Raw genomic sequence first — 20,091 nt, 5'->3', positions numbered from 1 at the left:
ACTGGGCACCTGTGAGCACATCTCAGACATGCAGCTCATTTGGACCCACATCGACAGTGACAGGTCATCCCCCCATGCCAGCGGCTGTCCCACAGTTGCCAAAAGATGGCAATGGCTCTTCCAATAGGGAGTTGCAGTAGGGCAGCTTCATATAGTGGCAGTAGAAGGTACATATGCAGAAGGATAATTGGTGTTGGCAACAGGAGTTGTCACATCCAAAGAACACAATGCCTGCAAAACTCAGCCAGAGTGCAGAAGGGATGCGTTTGATGAGCACCTGGCTCCATAGCATCTGAGATCTGGCTGCAGCTGCTGATGTCCAGCACAAGGTGTGATCTGTATTCATTCCTATGCAAAACCATCACTGTTTTTGCATGCAGATGAGTACATCTCATCTGCGTTCAGCCAGGCGTGCTCTGCTCTGCTGGAAGTCTGAAGCATGGGATGCCCTGAAGCACAGGATCTGATTTCCTGGTGCTGAGGTCACTCGTGGGGACATTTGTGCCATTGGCAGTGGTATGGAGCCCTGAGTCTGGCACTGAGACAAATGGGTGCTGTGTGTTTTACCAGCCTCAGCAATCAAAGTCAATGCCCAAAAGATGGCCCTGAGGATCTCACCACTTGGTTTTTTGCACACTGGGTGTAGAGAAGCATAAACATTTGCATGCAGTTGGGATAGTCTAGATAAGGCTTCTACAAGCAAAGCACTGACAAAGCTTGGCTGGAGGTTGATAAAGCTGCCACCTCTTTCTTAAGGCTCTGTTGGACTTGCTGAGTGCAAACCTGGTGTGAGAGATGCTACAGACTTGTAGTGAACCCACAGATTGCTGTATGGACTCCATATATGCGTGCTGGACCCTGAAGTTTGTTAGCAACTGGATTCCTGCCTAGATGGGCATGGTTGGCGAGTGCCTTGTGCTGAAACTGCAGATAGCAAAGGGTAATTGTTGCTGATCCTCAGCACTGGAACAAGGCTGGCAGCAATGGGTGGGCCTTCCTCCAAGTGCCCTGCTTCAAGAGGAAGAGGTACAGCACAGGCACTGGGGAACATGATTGCCAACCTTAAGGACGTAAGCCCAAAGAAGATCTAGCACCTCTAGAATATTTTATGCAGCATTTGTGCTACATCTAAAGGTAAAACACAAGCCATTTTTAAAATTGTCATTTAAAAATTGGATTTTATTCTAGGTCATTTTAAAATTGCATTTGTTCTGTGGTGAGTAAGGAGGCATGACATACCAGGACAAGCGATTCCAAACTCCTGTCATTAATATCTTACAGAAACAATTAAAGTTTAAAACAAACAACTGAAGTCAAATATATCAATTCAACAAAAGCAACTCCCCCACAATAGCAAGCATTTTTCTTCTTCTTCTTAAAGAGGAATCAACTTGTTTCATCTACTCACTGCTCGTTTTCCTCAAAATGCTTCATTTTTCAAGGAGTAACCCATATGTTAGGAGTTAGACTCAATGATCCTTATGGATTCCTTCCAACTTGGGATATTCTATGATTGGTGGGTTGGGTGGTTCATTACTATTTTCTTCTGGGTGAAAACAATTTCCTAGGATTTCTATGTGTTCAATAGAGATGGGGCACATGAAAGGTAAAAATGGTCCGGTAGTATAAAATAGATAGAGAGCATGCTCTTAAAAGTAAGTTCTTTACATGTTGATTTTTTTTGTAACCAGGCGTATCGTACTGTTTCTAGGGGATGAAAGACTGTCCATGGGCCTTGGCTTATGCCTGACTATTTAGTAATAGGTCTTAAAAAGAAAACACCAACCACTACCTTGCTTGATTTTTTTTCTCATTTTTAAAATAATCTGTATTAAATAACAACTGCATCTAGCATGATAAACCATACACTGTCACAGCTGTAAGCAAGAGCAGCTATTTACAGATCCTTGCACACATCCGTAATCCATTCCACTACATTTCATGCACACAAAAGCCAAGCTAAACATCAAAAACCTCAAAAAAAAACCAAAAAAAACCAAAACCCAAACCAAAACAAAAAATCATTCATCTAGACTAAGATTGAGAAGCCTTTAACTAGAGCAGGAAAAGACTAATGGTTTATTGATTCATGCTGCTCAAGCCACAATTGCAACTGCCTTTTCCAAACTTCAGGGTTAAAAAAAAAAAAGAGGTGAAAACTGAGGAAAGAAAACCAGAGTAATGCTACCAGGATCTTTTAAGGCTTGACCCTTTCTCTCCAGGTCAGAATGAATTTCTGAGATGTGCAGGGCAACCAAAGGGACAGGAGTACATGGCATCCCACGGCTGTCAGGGAACAAGGAACACCAACATCTCCCAAATCCAAGCCCTGTTTCACAATGGTGGACTGTGCTGGTCACTGTCTGGGGGACCTTCGTGGTGCTATATCAGCTACATGACTGTGCTTCCTCTTCTTCTCTAGTTTACTTCCTCTAAAATGGAGCAAAGCACGTAAAGCAGAGAATATAAAGACATTTTGGACTGCCCTTTTGGTGTGTTGGCCATTCCAGCATCATTTGTTTTCTAAGCAGCTCTGATCCTGGCCTGAAGTGGTAAGTTTTGAAACCCTTAGTTTGCTGCTACTTCCATTTGTGACGCATGTGGATCACAATTCATTAAACCAGCATTGGTTTCCATGAAGCAGCCATCTGCTGGAGAATCATGCCTCTGTCCTGTTTTTTCTGCTAAGAGGGAGAAAGGCTGCTCTCCACCACCATTTCACACAGCTGTGGTCAGCAAGGATCCCTGCTTTAGACTGGAGCTAACAAGAACGTCTGTGATCACTGAGTCATGTGGTCGATATGTCCTCATTGAGTTTCCTCTTCCAGGTTACTTGTGATGGTTCTCAGAAATTCAGCAGAGAGGGTCCAGGACCTCAGCCAGGTGCAGGCTGCCATCTCCTTTCCATTTCTAGTCAGCTGGGTAGAAGAAGCATTTATCATAGAATCATAGAACCGTATAACAGAACCACAGAACTATAGAATTGTTTGAGTTGGAAGGAATTCTTAAAGGTCATACAGTCCAACTCCCCTTCAATGAACAGGGGCATCTACAGCTAGATCAGGTTGCTCAAAGCCTGGTCCAGCCTGACCTTGATTGTCTTTAAATATTAACAGATGATGGATGATGCTCTTTAGGTACTTCCAAAAGGTTTTTCTTAGGGTTGAAATATTTTGCTTAAGGGTATGAAGAACTACATCAACATTTCAGCCTGGTTTTTCCCTCTTCTCTCTGAACACTCTGCACCCTCGATGCTGACATTGATGGCTTTACATGAATGCCTTCTCCACTAGGAAATATTTGATCAAGGGCTATGGCCTTGACTGAGAAATGCAAAGCATGCAGGGGCATCTGAGCTGAACAAGGCTGCTGTGGAATCTCGGGAGGTTTGCTCCCAGCCAAGCAGTGCTGACCTTGGCAGTGAGCAGCTGTGTGCTTCTTTTCACTGCTGGGATGTTTTGAGTGTCATGGGGGAACGCTGGGAGGTTGCTAGAGCAGAAAAAACCTTACACAAGTGTTTCATGCAGAAAAATCAATCTAATTCCTGTCAGATCTAATGCTTTACAAGCCTTCCGTCTGGTAAAGCAACAAGACTGAGGAGAACTCTTGCCACTTGCCTTGGCTAAGGGTAGCAAGAGCCCATGAGGCCAGGTGCTCTACACCATTCCACATCTCACCTCACACTGAGCAAGGCTGACCAGGTGTTTGGGATGAGGGATGTCCAGTACCCAATGACAATCATTTCTTATCTATCCATCTTGTCCATTTGGGTCCATCCAAAAACCAGGCTACCACTTGGGATTTCCATTCATTCGCTAGATAAATGCTGCTTTCAAGCCTCCCCTCCTCCAGTAGTGAATGCAGCAGTTGACCTTAATCCAAAAGCAAAGTGTTACAAAGGAGGGAAGGGAAGGGAAGGGAAGATGCAAGCCTACAATAACTAAAAACTGAGAATCACAATAGTTTGGGTAAATTAATTGCCTATTTCCAAATTTTAACATTTGGCTGGGTTAGTTTTCCCATCTCACTTTGCTTTTGGTGTGTTCTTCATAATGCTTCCACAACAAGGCTGAACCCCAGTGCCTGGCTCAACCTGCAGCCATTCATTGTCTCCCTGTCCTTGTAACCAGAACTTATCACAGGCACAATCCTGGATAGAACACACAGCTTTAAACTTAACTATTCTTAAAAACAAGTAAACAAACAAACTATATTGCTATGGACAGGGTGATGATCCTGTGTCAGAAGCACACGATTTGGGGATTTTCTTTTTGCAAGGGGAATTCTTGCGTGAGTAGGGATAAGGCACTCGTCTGAAAGCCTCAGACCGTGTGGTGAGTGATGTGATTTGCTGTGGGATATGTAAACACGGGACAGTCCTTCCTGCCTAGCAGGGCAGGATACACCAACACCTTGAATATTGATGAAAGATGCTGGAGAAAGGCAAAGTTTCTCTGTCCTGGCTCTTTTTTTGTGTTGTCAGCATTCTTGCGAAAGGGCTATGTTGAAACTGCAAGATACAGTCTTTACCATGGTAACCTATAGCAATATTATTCAGTACAAGACTCAAGCAGCACTTGCAGAGTGAATGCATCTGGAGGAAATGGCCACATTTATGTGGCATGTTTGTGATGCAGTGGCACAGCTGTCAATACTGAAACTAAACAGGTCTGTCACTGGCCTCATGTTTCAGCATGGTGCAGGCACAGTGTAAAGGTCTTGAACCCAAGGAGAAGACCCAGTACAGGACGTGCTGCATAAGGCATGGGGAATTAGCTCCATGTGAGGAAGGAGAGACAAGAATACCAAACCCTCAATGTAAATGTGCATGTGTATAATAACGTGACAATATACCAAGAGGAGGGCACTGTAATATTCTCTCACGCTCCTTGGGAAATAAGTGACCTGTCAGCAGGCAGCTCTATAATAGCTGATTTCTTAGGTATGCAAGTTATCTAAAAACAGTTGTTCCCTAATCTTCTCTCATCTGCTCCAGGTTATGGGAGTTCATAAATCCATGTATGTTTGACGCTAATGGAAAATCTGCGTCGTGACTCCCTGGAGTGACCCAAGTGTGTGACAGTAACAAGCAAGCTATGCATTTGCTTGCTTTGCTGACAAAATACAAATGAGGAGGAACAAAAGAGAGGGAAAGGACAGAAGTCAATAGGATGGCATCACTCACACCTGTTCTGCCTGAATCAACCTCCTTTCCCAGCAGCAGGCTTATGCTACAAGGCACCCTCTGACAACAGCCATAGTTGCTGGAGGACTCTGCTCACGTGTTGCAGTGCTCTGACTAGGGAAAAAAAAAAGTGGTTTTAGATAGCTGGAAGTGCAAAGACCTCAGGGGATGGGAAACCATTACGACCAGAGGGAATGGTTTCAAGCTACAGCAGGGGAGATTCAGGCTGGACATGAGGAAGTATTGCTTTTCAGAAAGGGTGGTCAGGCACTGGAATGGACTGCCCAGGGAGGTGGTGGAGTCACCGACCCTGGGGGTGTTCAAGGAAAGGCTGGATGTTGTGTTGAGGGACATGGTTTAGTAGGAGCTATTGGGAATAGGTGAACGGTTGGACTGGATGATCTTTTAGGCCTTTTCCAACCTTGGTGATTCTATGATTCTATGATTCTATGAAGCATCTGCCCAAATTCTTCTAGTGCATCATTCTCTCCTCACCAAGGAGGGGCTTTATGTCAAGATGTACTTGAAGAGTGCAACCTTCTGATGCCCAAATTGTCTGAAAATACACAATTGACAGCAAGTTTTTTCCAGAAAACATGGTCTCCTGAGGGGAACCTGTGTGATGTTTGGCTGCACTTGTGCAGAACGCTGTCTGTGATTTCTGGGAAAGAAGAGGAGGAACCTGGCACAAAATCCAAAAGGTTAGTGTACCACATTCTTTTGTGAATGGTGAGATACGACAGCTAGTATAAGAAGTGAGGCAACAAGAAGGCCAAGGAAGAAGGGAAAAATCCTTGTCATGTTTTGTACTAATGTAGTACTGCTCAGAAAAGTGGCTTTACAAACATCAGTATCTCTGTGATGGGAATAATACTTCCTGCACTACTGGGCAGAAAGCCAAGGGCAGGAGGCAAGTGCTCACTGAATAAGGAGAAGCCTATGCTGCATGATGGAGTTAGGGAAACAAAGCATGTGATGCAGAGATGAGAAAACCTGCACCTGGATCACTCATATTCAATAGAGTGCTATTTTTCACTTTTATTTTATTTTATTTTATTTTATTTTATTTTATTTTATTTTATTTTATTTTATTTTATTTTTTTTGCATGGGTACAAAACATTCAAAGCTAGAGGCTTGAACAAGTCAGAACTCCTTCACACACACACATACACACACACATCCAGTGTAGAAATCATTCCTCTTAACACCCCAGTGTGTGTTTAGACTAACATTTTATTAGAAAGGAAAATGGAGAGACAGAGAGGAAGCTAATGGCACCCTGGATAGAGGAGATCCTATTAAGAACCCCTGCTGTATAAAGTGTTGAAACTGTGCTGAGGGCTTCCTGAGCTGCTTCTATTAATACAACTGTGCTCGAGAGAAAAATAAACGGGTTTCGGGTTGGAAGGTCTCAGAGGGCTGGATGGTCTCAGAGCAAGGAAAGGTTTCCAGCTTGCATTTACAGTAAAGACTATATGCTATCAATCTCATTGATTATTCAGTCAGCCATGTTGCAAGTGGCTGCACACCCTCCTCTCCCAAATGTGAGGGTTCACAGAAGCATAGAATTGTAGGAGTTGGAAGGGATCTCTGGGGATCATCAAGGTTAAGGAGCAGTCTCATTGCTTCCTGGTGTGGACTGAGGTTCTTGGCTTGCACTTTGCTCCCTCCCACTTCTGTTGCTGCCTTTAGCATTTCTTCTTGGTAACCTACTTCTTTTTCCCCCACTCATAATTCCTTCCATTCTTCCTTCTCCTTTATAATCTCACTATGCCTCTTTCCTCTCCAGTAGTTTTCACCTTAATGTTGATATTGTTGCACACTGAATATCCAAACAAAGCCACTATTCATTCAAAAAGTAAAATAAAATAAAATTTGGGTCATTTGTTGGCTCGCAGCAAACAGCTCAAAGTACCAGACAGTCTCTGGGAAACAAGAAACCAGAAGGAATACAGGGCATCTGCTTTTCGATGTTTGGGATTTTGCAAAAGTTGCCATGAATTGAATGCCAATTTTCCTGGACTAGCTTGCAACCCAAGCATTGTAATGAAAACAATGGCTGTCACTGGTGCCAGTGTGTTCCTGGTGCATAACCCGAATGTCAAAGCAGCAGAGTTATGGGATAAAAGGCAAAATGATACAGCTGACTGAAATTTCCTAAAGAGCAATACACTAAAAGTATCAAGAAAAGGAGACTTTCTTCCCTAATTCAGAGAAACTCTGATCAAAACTATCATAGTTTACAGGGTCTTACGGAGAGACAACCGTGAATATTTCCTCCCTCCCTTGCTCCCTCCCTCCCTTGCTCCCTTCCTCCCTTCCTTGAAAAACCTCCCTTCCTTGAAAAACCTCCCTGCTAAAGCACGTTCCCTACAGTAGGCTCAGTGGATGACACTGAGATTTTTCTAGCCTCATATCCTTACTTTAAGTACACAGTAATTGTTGTCAGATCCAGGAGAAGAGACTAAAAGGGGCCACTGGTCTGGTCTGAGTTGGTTCTTGCAGTTCTGGGTCAGGAGGCAAAATCTGTCCTGAGGAAAGCTTTCTTAGCAATGAAACCAAGACTGGTGAAGCATGAGGAGAATGCAACTACAGGACACAACATATCTGAGGGTGCTATCATTTTTAATTGTGAGGACATTCGTCTTTATTTTACTGACAAGCTCCATTCTACAACCAAGAGCAACTTCACTTCTTCAACTCAGTGCTGCCTGGCCACCTCAGCATCCCAAGAATATGAGGTGAACATGTTGAGCAGACCCTGTATTTAACAAGGTCTCTTCTGGTCCTTTAACCACAAAAAGTAGTGTATACAAAACACAGATGCCAGACAAAAGGACAACAGTCTCTTTTGAGCTTGTGGCCTGTTAGCCCACAAAGACTGGGCACATGCCCTTGTCCTCTCCCACAGAAAAGGCATCATTCCCACACTGGGACATGACCAAGTGTTGGGTCAAGAGTAATCACACACCAACTTGCCAGTTTCCTCTTTTTCCCCCCAACATGATAACTTGTTTTAAGCAAATTGCCTTTCTTGTCCTTTTTTCTCCTTGTCCCTCCCAGATGCCCCTCATCTTGTTGAACAAGCAAGCAATATAACTCTTTCACCTCTGTGTACAACATAGGCAGGTAGAGCAGCAATAAGGGGTCAAAAAGAGATGCACTGGTGATTCTGCAATGATTCCTGAAAACTAACACAGCCATGTGTGTCACTTGATGGCAGAGCCTGTGGGAATGCATAAAAGCAATGATCTACAGGAGATGGGCTTGAGGCAGGAGAAGGATGAAGCACAAAACTTTATCACTCTCTACAACTACCTGAAAGGAGACTGTAGCTAGGTGGGGTCTGGTCTATTCTTCCAGGTAATGGGGACAGGATGAGAGGGAATGGCCCCAAGTTGCACCAGGGGAAGTTCAGTTTGGATATGAGGAAATAATTCTTCTCAGAAAGAGAGGTTAAGTAGTGTCACAGGCTGCCCAGGGAGGTGGTGGAGTCACCATCCCTGAAAGTGCTCAAGAACTGTGTGAATGTGGCACTGAGGGCCATGATTGCTGGGCATGGTGGGGATGGGCTGGTGGTTTGACTGGGTGATCTTAGAGGTCTTTTCCAACCTTAATGATTCTATGATTCTGTTCTGTGTCTGGAATGAGGGCTGGGAGAAGATGTGAAATTCATGGGGAGAGAGTGTTCCTTGAGAAGGGTTATCATGAAGATGTTACAAGTAATTCCTTCTGCTGCAAATTCTTTCCACAGTTGTTGTAAAGCAGAGCCCAGTTGCTTCAGCAAGGAAGTCAAGGCTGTGTCATTGCCAATAGGGCCACTCATTGAGTCAGGCTTCTTCTATCTGACAGTTTAGCTTTTTCTACAAGCAATATTCATTGCAAGCATTTTTCCAGGCTGTGGAATACTGCAAGCCAACAGAAGTTGCACCAAAGGAATCCTTTAGGATCTGTTGTTCATTTGAGTTCTTTCATAGATTTCTATAATCTAAAATTGCAGCTTTCAAGTAACCTTTAGTATTTGAGACAGACTCCTCCAATTAACTCTGCTCCTTCAGCTGAACATATCAGGGAGGACCAAGGCTTCAAAATGAGCTGCATAAAGAAACATACCCAGAATAATTGCAACCTAACCCTATTGTTCACAGTGGCCTGCCCTATAGCTGGTAACTCACACAGTTAAAACTCTTCTATTTTTTTCAAGAAAGCAGATGAAGGAAAGGGAAGGGAAGGGAAGGGAAGGGAAGGGAAGGGAAGGGAAGGGAAGGGAAGGGAAGGGAAGGGAAGGGAAGGGAAGGGAAGGGAAGGGAAGGGAAGGGAAGGGAAGGGAAGGGAAGGGTTCATGCAATGACTCCCTCCATTTTCTCCTAGCTCCAGCAGCCCAGCACTGCCATTTACATCACCTCCCTTCTTAGGCAGCCTGAACCTCCCAGCCTCACACAGGGGACACAAGGTTGCATCACCCCACCATCTGACCCAGAGGGGTGGATGCCACCTTTCTGTCACCAGTTCAAAACTCCCTCATCCTCTAGGTGAGGAGGATGCTCAGTTAGCTGCTGTGTGAGCTGCTGCCTGAGATGGCAGTCCCCTGCTCTGGCTGCAGTCTGCCTGGCATGCCCCAGGTCAAGGAGAAACCGTTGTCACCCAGCAGGGAGATAAACACTGCGCAGCCGAACAGCTTATCGCTTTCTGCAGCCGTGCTGCTCCCTGCCTGTGCAGCCAGCTGTGCTGGAAATGGGGACACCTGCCTTATGATCCCCTGTGATGATGCTGTGCCAAGGGGTCTGCAAAGAGAAAGGGTTTACGTGGCACACAATGGGGGGTGATATTGGAGGATGACACGGCAAGGGAAGTTGGGGATAGCAGATTCTGATGCAAAACTAGGTTAGGCTTGTCTATTTGCCATTTATGTGTGTGCACAATTGCCCAGGTAAAATATAAAATGGAGAGTTGAAAGAGAACAGGTGAGAGGGATTGCAGGAATGAAATGCTTAACTAAAACCTGCACATTTTATTGCTTTGTCTTTGCTATTGTGTCCTCACTTTCAGTTCAGCTGGGAACTGCTTATCATAGCAATCCCCTGTACTGGCATTTCAGCCTAGAATAGATGTACAGCTTTTTCATTAGGTTTTTGTCAGCTGCTTGAAATGGCAAGAGCAAAAAAAAATTGTATACACACAATTTCTCTTCTTTTTTTTTTTTTTTCTTTTCAGATTTTGGTTATTTGGGGTCAGTTGGATTACAATTACAGTACTAGCCTCTTTTCCTTTGTGCTCTACAGGGAAAAAAAGCTGTAAGCACTTATTTCAGCCTCCTTCCTGGATAAGACATCTTGGCTGTGTGCAAGCCATACTTATATTTTACTATTTCCTTTCTCTCCTTGCCCCTCTTTCACATCCTGTCTACTTAGATTATTGTGTGATGAGTTTATAGTGCTGTGCCCCATAAATTTTGTCTTTTGTCATAGCACTTGTGCCTCCTTCCTTGCTTCTTGCAACCTTCTTTCCCTCCATGTCTTCACATTCCTTCTCAGTATCTGGGCACTCTTCTTGCCCAAGATTTGGTTAGGAAAATTCTAGTCAAACTTGGACTGGGGCAAGCTCAGATGGGTGGGAAAGCCCACGTGAGTTGTTTTGTGGACCCTTAAGGAGCGGTGTAATGGAGCATGTTTAGCAAATGCAGAAACAGAGAGACATCAGAAACCCAGCTGGCATGTAGATGGGGTGCATGTGGACCGCAGGACTCTTAAGATGCTGGCCAGGGATGTACTTTTAAGCAGAAAGTAAGACGTACATTCCTGGCACTGAGGACACTTCCAAATTGCGGGCTCTAGCTCCATGAAGAAGCTCAGCTCTGCCAAACACAGAGAGAGCACTGTAAGCCAGGAGAGGCTGGAGAAAATGGATGCTTTTCCTCTTCATCTCAAACTTGAAAACTCTGGAGATATTTTTTTACTCAAACCCTGAAGGTTTACTTTTTGTGTCCAGCATGGACAATTTCAGTAAAAACCATTTACTTCAGGTAAAGTCATGATGCAACTGAGATGGAATCTGTGACAGAAACCCAGGGAACACCAGAGGCTGCAACCTGATTGTTATGGGGAGGGAGATGATGTGCTCTCAGAGGAGGTGGCAAGCTCACAGCCACAGCAGTGCTGAAGGTCATAGTGCTGTGAAGCCTGATGGATAGGTGCTCTGCTCCTCAGCTTTCCCATGTATCCACCTGCATGAATTTTGTGCACAGATCTGACTTAGGCTGCAGCAAAAAGAAACTGTTAAGCTTTCAGTAGTACAAACTGTTAAGCTGTTCAGTAGTACAAGGCCTGCTTTTATTGATGCAAATAGACACAAATAGCTGGTGAAGTGTCTGGTGCACAAGTTGTATGGGGAGTGGCTAAGGGAACTGGGATTGTCCAGTCTGGAGAAGAGGAGGCTCAGATGATACCTCATCACTCTCTACAACCACCTGAAAGGAGGTTGAGGCAAGGTGGGATTTGGCAAGGTGGGGATGTGACTCTGAGGTCAGTGGGGATGGTGGGGATGAGCTGATGGTTGAACTAGGGGATCTTAGAGGTCTCTTCCAGCCTTAATGATTTGAAGATTCTATGATTTTTCCCCTGACATGGGTCCAAAGCTCAAGCTCAAGTACTTGCCATCTTATGTATACCAGTAGTGAACAGTGTCATTCATACCAGCAGACAAAAGATACCAATAACACAGTGCCCTTTGTGCATGAAACTACCCAAATCTGCATTTGCAAGTGAAAAGTATATATCTGCATGGAACAGATTTAAGAAAGATTTATTTCTGGTCAGCTTGTATCCTTGAGAAAGAAATCTGGATTGTGAAGGCAGCCATTTTAAAACCACAGCACAAATTTTAACCAGGCTGGACATTTTTGAAATGTCAGAAGAGAGAGACAGTTGAAATCTAAAGCCACGTAGGTAAAACGCTTGGTAGGAAGCCACAGCTGTTGGCTCAGCAGTCCTGTAGGAACTGAAGGAAGGGTTGCCTTCCCCTTGGTAATTCCTGTTTCATGCAGGGTGTCTGAATGCAGACATTGAAGCCAGCAGGATGAGTTTCTTGCTGGTGCCAAGCAGTCTCTTTCTTCTTTCAAGCCCAAATCTTGCTAGCAACAAAAAAAGAGTAATAACCCATCTCACCAAGGGGCTCAGCCATTCACAGGAGTTTCTAACATTTTCTCTATGCTCTGCAAAGGTAGTCACAGAAGAGTAGCAGATGGAGGACTCATTTCTGATGAAGAGATGTGCTGAGCCATACTGATTGGTTCAGAGAGAACTGATTCATAAAATAAGGAGAAGACAAAGAAGGGGATGGCTTTGCAGCTAAAGCAATGGGTGCTGAGACAGAGCTGGTTGGCAGATTGACCAGTGTGACTGTAGATGGGGAAAGCTCCTCTTGATGGATGCCCATGGACTTTAATCTGCCCCTTACATTGGATGTGCACGTAGCCTGGTATGACAAAGCCTTGATCTCACCTGGAGCCTGATAGCAGTATCACACTGAAAGCACACAGCCACCCTCAGACCCTCTAAACATCCTTTGCCCTTCTCAGTCCTTCATGTGCTGACATTCTGACAATGGACAGTGGGTTTGCACCTATGATACGCATGCATACATGTGTATGAATATGTGCATATGAATGTCATTTTATCAAATCACCTGAAAATGCATGGCTGGGCACAGGGTGGCATTCCCCAGGTGCAACGGCATCACTGGGTGAGCAGGACAGCCCCTACCTATCGCCCTGCTCCCCTAGATGGGCCAGGTCACTGAGGGGTTTTTCGGTGTAAAACCGAAGTGGAGTGCCATCTGCTGGGCACGTGCAGGGCTCTTCTGGCAACGAGGAGGAATAAAGCAAAGGAAAAACCCACAGAAACCGGCTATGTCTATGCTGGGACTTGACATTTTGCTGAGACCTGTTCTCAACAAACTGGCAAGGAGCAGCCCACAGCCAGGCTGGTTCATCTCGTAACTTGGCATGTTGCTGCAAAGTGGTCAGTGGAGGTGGCAACTGGCTCCTGCCAACAATCAAGCCACTCGGGAGAATTCTGGAGGAGAATCCCAGTGCATCTGGGCTAAAAACACACTAGGACTCATTCTGATAGCGTGGATATACTCGTGCGAACCAGTGCCTAGGGATAACTGTTTGGTATTAGTTGATTTGCTAGCATAGACATTGTCTTCATGCGATGTGCTTGTGAAGGACCACACCAGTGACAGGGAGGAAGAACAGGTTTCATATCTTGCAACCCTGACTATCACACAATGCGCTTCTGGCTGTCAGCTACACAGGGAGATTGCCCCCTAAATGTATAGCATTTGGCTGCCTCAAGGAAGCTGTGTGAATCCCTTGTGCTTAACACCTCTAAAGGGAAAGTCTCCTCCTTTTGAGCCATTTCTCCCTGCTGCATCTTCTCTGATTCAGCACAGATGGTGGCAGTTGTTGTAACCTGAATCACAGTGGCATTTTGTTAACCCTCCTCTGATTACAGTGTGAATGAGGAATACAAAGGGAGGAGGGCAAGAAGAAGGGGAGAGTGGGACACAAGCTGCAAATTAAAGGCAAATCACAAGCTTGGTCTCTGCTATTGTGTGAGCGGGGCGGTTCAATTTTTTGCCATGCCAGGAAACTGCAAGACATACCACAGCGCCAAAGATCAAGGGCTGTTACTACACCAGCCATTCAGATCCCTATTTTTTCTCCTATTAGAGATACAACTGCCTCATGCATTTTTGTACAGCTGCAGCATGTTTCCTTCCCAACACAGAGAATCCAGGGAAACAATGGAAAAATATACAGTGACTGAGTTGGACAAGGTCTCTCAGAAAATTGTTATAAGAGGACTGAATCTAAATACATAAATAAATTAATGTTAGATTTCTTTGCCTGCATGCAGTAATCACTAATTCTACTTTCCTCCATGAAATACATCAAAAGTAAGCTTTCTCCCCATCCATCATTTGCTTCCCAAAAGTAGCAAAGGGGCCTTGACGTCAAGTAATAGTTAAACCCAACAAGCGAGAGGTAACACGTCCTTCAAAACAAGCACATTCTTTCCTGACTTCATGGTTTTATTCACGTCCTTCCAGCCTACTCCAAACACAAACTTATCACTGTCCATTTTTTTTTTTTCTTTCTTTCTTTCTTTCTTTTTTTTTTTTTTTTTTTGCCAAATCAATAATAGCTTGCACAGAGATTGTGGAATGCTGCACTTGAAAGCCTCTCACACACTCTGTTGAAGTAAGGGACTGATAATAATTAATAGCTGCCAAGGACATTCAGCCTCGCTGAGTGACTGTTAGCGTGGTTTTCACCTGGACACAGTTTAGACTGAGCCTTTCCAATTTTCCCAGACAGCATCTGAAGACCAGATGATTTCTCTGCACTTTTGTGCACAACCCCCTGCAGAAGGTGATGAGAACATCCCATGAAGCCCTTGGACCAAAAATCCTTGCCAATGGATGCGCTCTGCACCTTTTCTGGAAGCTCTTCCAGAAGGAACAGCTTTCCTACTCATATGGACCTCTGTGGTTTGAGTAGGTGAAGTAGCTTTGGACAGGCTTCCAGGTCACAAGGGACAATCAAAACACTCAAACACTGCATGCCGGAGGCTGAAGGATATGTTCCAGATGGTTCCTTCCTCTTTCTCTCGTGATTCAACCACTCTGATAGAGTTAAAAACCATAGGAACTGTGCCTGGATCATAAGCTGCCTTTATTTCGTAGATATTCTGGACTTAGTCCTAAAAGCATTGCTTTTGGGAGCAAGTAGTCTAATAACATCACTCAACACAGTAGCTAAAGGAAGTAAGACAGCTCAAATGAAGCGCAGAGCTCCTGGCTCTGCAGCTGACTTTTGTCAGCTCCTCTCAGACTAGAGGAAGAAAGTTTTGGAAATCTCTAATTTTCTTCCTTTATGCTTGGGCCAGCTGGAGACAGAAGAGCAGTGGGGCCGGCAGGCACCAAGCACACTGAAGGCAGCAGTGATATAGAAGAAAAGCAATCTGACAGGCAGCCAGGAAAAGAAAATACCCTAGCTCTGAATGCTTTGTAGGGCAAATCTGGCAAACTCTGCCATTCTCTTTCTGGTTTTCTCTCTCCAGTAAAATTCAGATGCTCTAATGAAGGTGCCAGTGCTTATGCTTAGACAGGAGGAGTGAAGACCTTCAGACTGGCTGAGCATCCCATTTTTCCCACAGCTGTGTGAACATCTCCAGGCTGTAGGATTATATGGCAAGACACAGGATCAGACCAACATCTAGCTAAATGTGGTTAGTGGGAAAGCTGTAATGGGAAATACGTGCACAGCATGTGGCAGGTTGGAACATATATATCCCGTGAATGAGTAACTGGGAGATAATATTTGCTTATGTCAGGGCCCAGTCTGATTCTTACTCCAAGCCGTCAGGGTGGCCAAAAGAGCAGTCTAAACAGAGGCAATTTAGTCCATTCGCAGACATCAGAGAATCTACCTGCTTTGACAAAACCCAGCTATGTTTCTAATTAAGCAGAGATAGCTCAGAGTCTGTTGCAGCCACTGTGGTTACAATCCCAAATTCCCACAACAAATTGCATACATTTCTGACTGTTGGCAGAATTAACCTATTTATCTACCATCTCTGGTCAAATGCTGGTGTGCATCCTCACACAGGAGTGCTATCATAGCCATTACCTGAAATTTGTCTGAGTAGAACTTGTGGGATTTGGTGTTTGACACCAGGTGTTCTGCCTGAAGGGTGGAAGCTTCCTTTTGAGCATGAACAAAGGAAAGTCGCTTGGGGCTTGGGCTTCCTTCTTGTTCTCCATCAGCACAGGGAGAAACTAAGACCCGAGTGGAAATTTCTTGAGTTAAATTCTTCCCCCTCCTGCTTTCTATCGGAAGTGTACTCTTTGCTGTTGTTGTTTTTTTTCTTTTTTGTCCTTTCTTTTCTCCTTTATATCCTTCCTCCAGCTTTCTGCACAGCTCATAGAGAGGCCTCCCCACACTGCCCAGTTCCTTCTAGAGACTTTTCTGTTGTTGTTCACTGTGCCAGCAGCCAAAGAATCACAAAAACACAGAATGGCTGAGATGAGAAGAGTTTTTTGGTGATCACTTGCTCAAGCAGGGACACCCAGAGCAGGTTGCCCAGGTCCATGTCCAGGCAGCTCTTGAAAATCTTCAAGGAGGAGATTCCACAATTTCTCTGGACTACCCTTTTCATTATTTGGTCACATTCACAGTGAAGAAGTGTTTCCTGATGTTCAGACAAACTACTGTGTGTCAGTTTGTGCCCATTGCCTCATCTTGTCACTGGACACCACCAAAAAGATCCTGTCTCCATCCTCTTTGCACTCTCCCTTCGGGTATTTTTATGTATTAACAAGATCTCCCTGAGCCTTCACTTCTCAAGCTGAAACTATTTGGCTTCTACTCAACTGGTAGAAATGAAGGAAAACACTCTCTCATGCAGGCCTTCATGCACATTGACTGCAGTCCATATTGGCTGAAAATGAAAGTTGCTTTGTCTTAGGTAGATCAGCCTAGTTGTCTGTGCCATAAGTGAATTCCTAATGCATAATAAGCTGGTTTTATAGCAGCTAGCATGGGTATGAGCGGAGGGCTCATTGCAAAACCCATTACAGAGCCAGGCAATCCTCTGGAAGTTGTTCTTGCTATGCAGACCCCACTGTGTTGAGGACAGCCATGGTGTGGGCCTGCACTTGGCTCTCCTCAGAACTAAAGAGAAAGGGAAGAGCAGCCCATTTATTCCCATACTGTTTTCTGAAAACCCTCTTTTTGACGTTCTTTGGGTACCAAAGCTGACATTCCCAGCGTCCCAAAATGCAGCTTGGACTTGGTCATCCTGAATTGACACCAGGACAGTACTTTCCATTTCAGCTTAAAAATATTTTAAAGCATCAGCTCATATGCTGCAGCAGTAGCCAGTGGTCAGATTTCATCCTTGCTGGCAAGCAGAGGGATAATCCTGCTTTCGTCTGTGCAGCTGGCACCTCATGCTGTGCTGTTGTGGAGATCCCCTCCTGCCCCTGCATGTCCTATGCCACCAGAGGAGAGGACCTGCTGGCAGCTGTGCCCCTGCCACTAGCACCCAGTGTCCCAGAGGTAGAAGGGGGCTATTACTTTGTCAGCCCCTTGCATGAGGATATCATGGGTTCCAGCTTAGCTTGGCATGCTGCTGTGGGGTGGGAAGGGCCAGTGGCAGCATGGATGATGGCCATCTTCCTCCTCCTGGTGGATGAACCAAGAGGGAAAGGAAGGAACAGTGAACAGGGAAGGAGGGGACAGTGGATGGGGAGACAGGATGGGAGTGGCAGGAGTGCACAGTGAAAGGCTTTGGGAAGGGAGGCTTTTTGCAGGGAGGGACAAAGCCTGGGCAGGAGGTGAAAGGAGAAGCATAACTGGGACAAAGGAGAGCGCTGGGGAAATAAGCCTTACCCTTATGAAGAATGTAACTTTTTTTTTTTTTTTTCTTTTACAGCCTTTTTATTTTAATTGAAGCCATTCTTCTTTTCTCCCAGCTTTCTTTGCCCATTCTTTTCCTCCTGGTATTTGACTGTCCATCTGTAATTCTGCTTCAGTGTTTGCTAATTTTCTGTCTCTTGCTCTGCCAGTACAACTGTCATCGCATGCATTGTGCTATGTCCTTTATGAAACGATGTGCAGATAGCAAACAGTCCGTACATACAATACAAAGGCTGCTCTTACCTCTCTGTTGGCATCATTTCCCCATCTGCAATTATCCTTTCATTTCGTCTTTTTGTCCTTTTCTGTTCTGTGAGCCTTGATTTTCCCATGTTTTCTGCAGCCTGGCCCCTTTCCAGCTTTGCTTTCCCCTTTCTCCAGCTGAGTCTGTCCCTATCCCTGCTGTTGGTATCACTTGCAGCGCATCCCTCCCGGAGCAGCCTTGCTGAGGCAGCTGGAAGGAAGCAGAGCAGTGTAACAGGGAGAATGTGAACAGCATCTACTGCAGATCTCTGTGGTCATGGCTAAGGTCAAACAGCCAAACATTTATGGTTTGTGCGTGGGTGTTATATAAACAACAGCAATTATTCATTTTCAAAACCTCATAACTCAGCCAAAATTTGACCATTTTGCTGGACTAATCACAGAGGCTGCTACTTCTTAAGATTAACTTTCAGCCAAACTTTACAACCTTCCTCTCCCAGATTGAAAGTTTTGTTACTGCTACTAAATTAAAGAAACAATTCATGGTTATAGTGAGCTTCCCACCTCACTCTCTCCTGCCACTGGAGACGTGACCCTTGCTAGGTATGGCCCCAAAAATCATACTCTCTTGCACAGTATTTGCTTAAGTCAGCTAGAGAAGTAGCAAGTACTTCAAAGCTCTTTAATATACATGAGATGGCTCCTCATGACCTTTCACTTGCCCTTTCAGAGGTCCCAAGTGTAAGGTAGGGGATAGAGTTTCTTCACTATACCTAGATCCCCAAGAAAATCCCATAGTAATCCCAATCCTTACACTGCTTGCAAGAACGCTCCATCCTCCTTCTGCCATCACATGCGGTGTAATCCTCCTTTTCCTGCGTCACCTGTTCAGTGATCCTTCTTATTCTGCAAGATCACATGCATTGCTTATAGCAACCTTCCTCACACACACAGGGCGAGCACCAAGTCCAGAAGAAAACACTCTTTCTCCATTTCTCCCACATGTTGCATAGGAAGCCTCCCTTTTTGCCCGTTCCCCCCAAAAGCCCAGGGCAGTCTAGATTCCATTTCTCTCCCTTTGATGCCATGAGACTTCTCGTCCTCGAATGGTACCAAAGGAAGTGCTTATTAATTTAACCAGCTAGCTTTTGCTGCCCGTCATTGAGATCCATTTCTCTTTGCTGTGATAACCTTTCTCACTCACCCTCCTCCTCTGAGACCATGAGCAAGGCAACAGCAAGCTGACATTTTCTGTCCCAAAACAAAAACGAGACACACTGAAAGATCAGATCAGGGCTAGGTTATTCTGCCAGCTCCCCCATGCACTCCTGTCCTTGCAATACAAAAACCATTGTATTGCAAAGCAGTATGCTGCTTAGTCACAAGAGAAGCCTGTATGAGCCTGTAGCCTCAGGTAAAGAGCTGCATTTTTTCGATGTGAGAAACAGACAGCAAAATGAAGAAAAAATACCCTGTGAAATGGCTTCCTTGGTATGTGCAATCCCAAGGGGTCAGGATTCATATACCTTTTGCTGTAGTGTCACAGACAGCCACTGCAGCCACTGCAATTCTGGGGAAAGAGCTCTATGCATTATCCTTCAGATAGCTGGGGGGCTAATAAGCGGGCTCAAAAGCCTCTGCTTCCTTGATTATTGTCGTCTTGCAACTCCAATGGAGCAGCAAAATTGAGATGGAAATAATAAAACATAAAAACGATGGTGACTTGCTACTAGGTACTAGCATGGCTGCGCTGCTCCAGAGACAGCCTCTCTTGCCTTTAGTGGAGATGACTCAACCCAGAAGGGGTGATGAGGAGAAAGATTTAAATCAAACCCAATTACTGGGGCTTGATAGGCTTCCCTGGCAAGCTGTTTGGGATTGACCTAGCAGTTGTCAGATGGCTGCCTCCTCCCTTGACACTGCTCGGAGGGTTCAGGAGCAGTATGAATCATGGCCAGGCTCTTAACAATCTTCTGGGCTCTAAAAGCGAGCTCCTCCTTTGCAGGCACTCACTGAGCGTCTTCATAACGGAGGCTGAGTAACACACGGCCTTTACCTAATCTTCATCAGTGGGCAAACAAAACGAGAAACGGCTCCGTGAGCACTTTGTCTGAGACCCTGGAAATGGCACGCTCTCGCTGTGGCTTTGGAAATAATCCACCTAAGAGATTATTCTGGTGTGGCTGTGAGATAATACCGTGAAGCCATCGCGTG

General features: G+C 45.0%; 1 long non-coding RNA gene across 4 annotated transcripts in view; it reads right to left on the bottom strand.

Annotated features, from left to right (window-relative positions):
- LOC128076508 (uncharacterized) overlaps positions 1-20,091 on the bottom strand; it is a 37,392-nt gene that overhangs the window by 7,055 nt on the left and 10,246 nt on the right. For 2 of the 4 annotated variants that reach the window (XR_008204403.1, XR_008204406.1), the window contains one exon: positions 17,917-18,127. This is a non-coding gene — a long non-coding RNA (uncharacterized LOC128076508). Of the gene's footprint in view, positions 1-4,617; positions 5,300-17,646; positions 18,128-20,091 lie in introns of those variants that run through there. The other 2 variants (XR_008204405.1, XR_008204404.1) reach the window with 2 other exon arrangements.

The sequence above is a fragment of the Tympanuchus pallidicinctus genome, unplaced genomic scaffold (genome assembly GCF_026119805.1).
Source record: "Tympanuchus pallidicinctus isolate F22 unplaced genomic scaffold, pur_lepc_1.0 scaffold14, whole genome shotgun sequence".
Classification (NCBI taxonomy): domain Eukaryota; kingdom Metazoa; phylum Chordata; class Aves; order Galliformes; family Phasianidae; genus Tympanuchus; species Tympanuchus pallidicinctus.
Note: the sequence above shows the minus strand (reverse complement) of the source record. Positions and strands in the feature narration are given on the sequence as shown.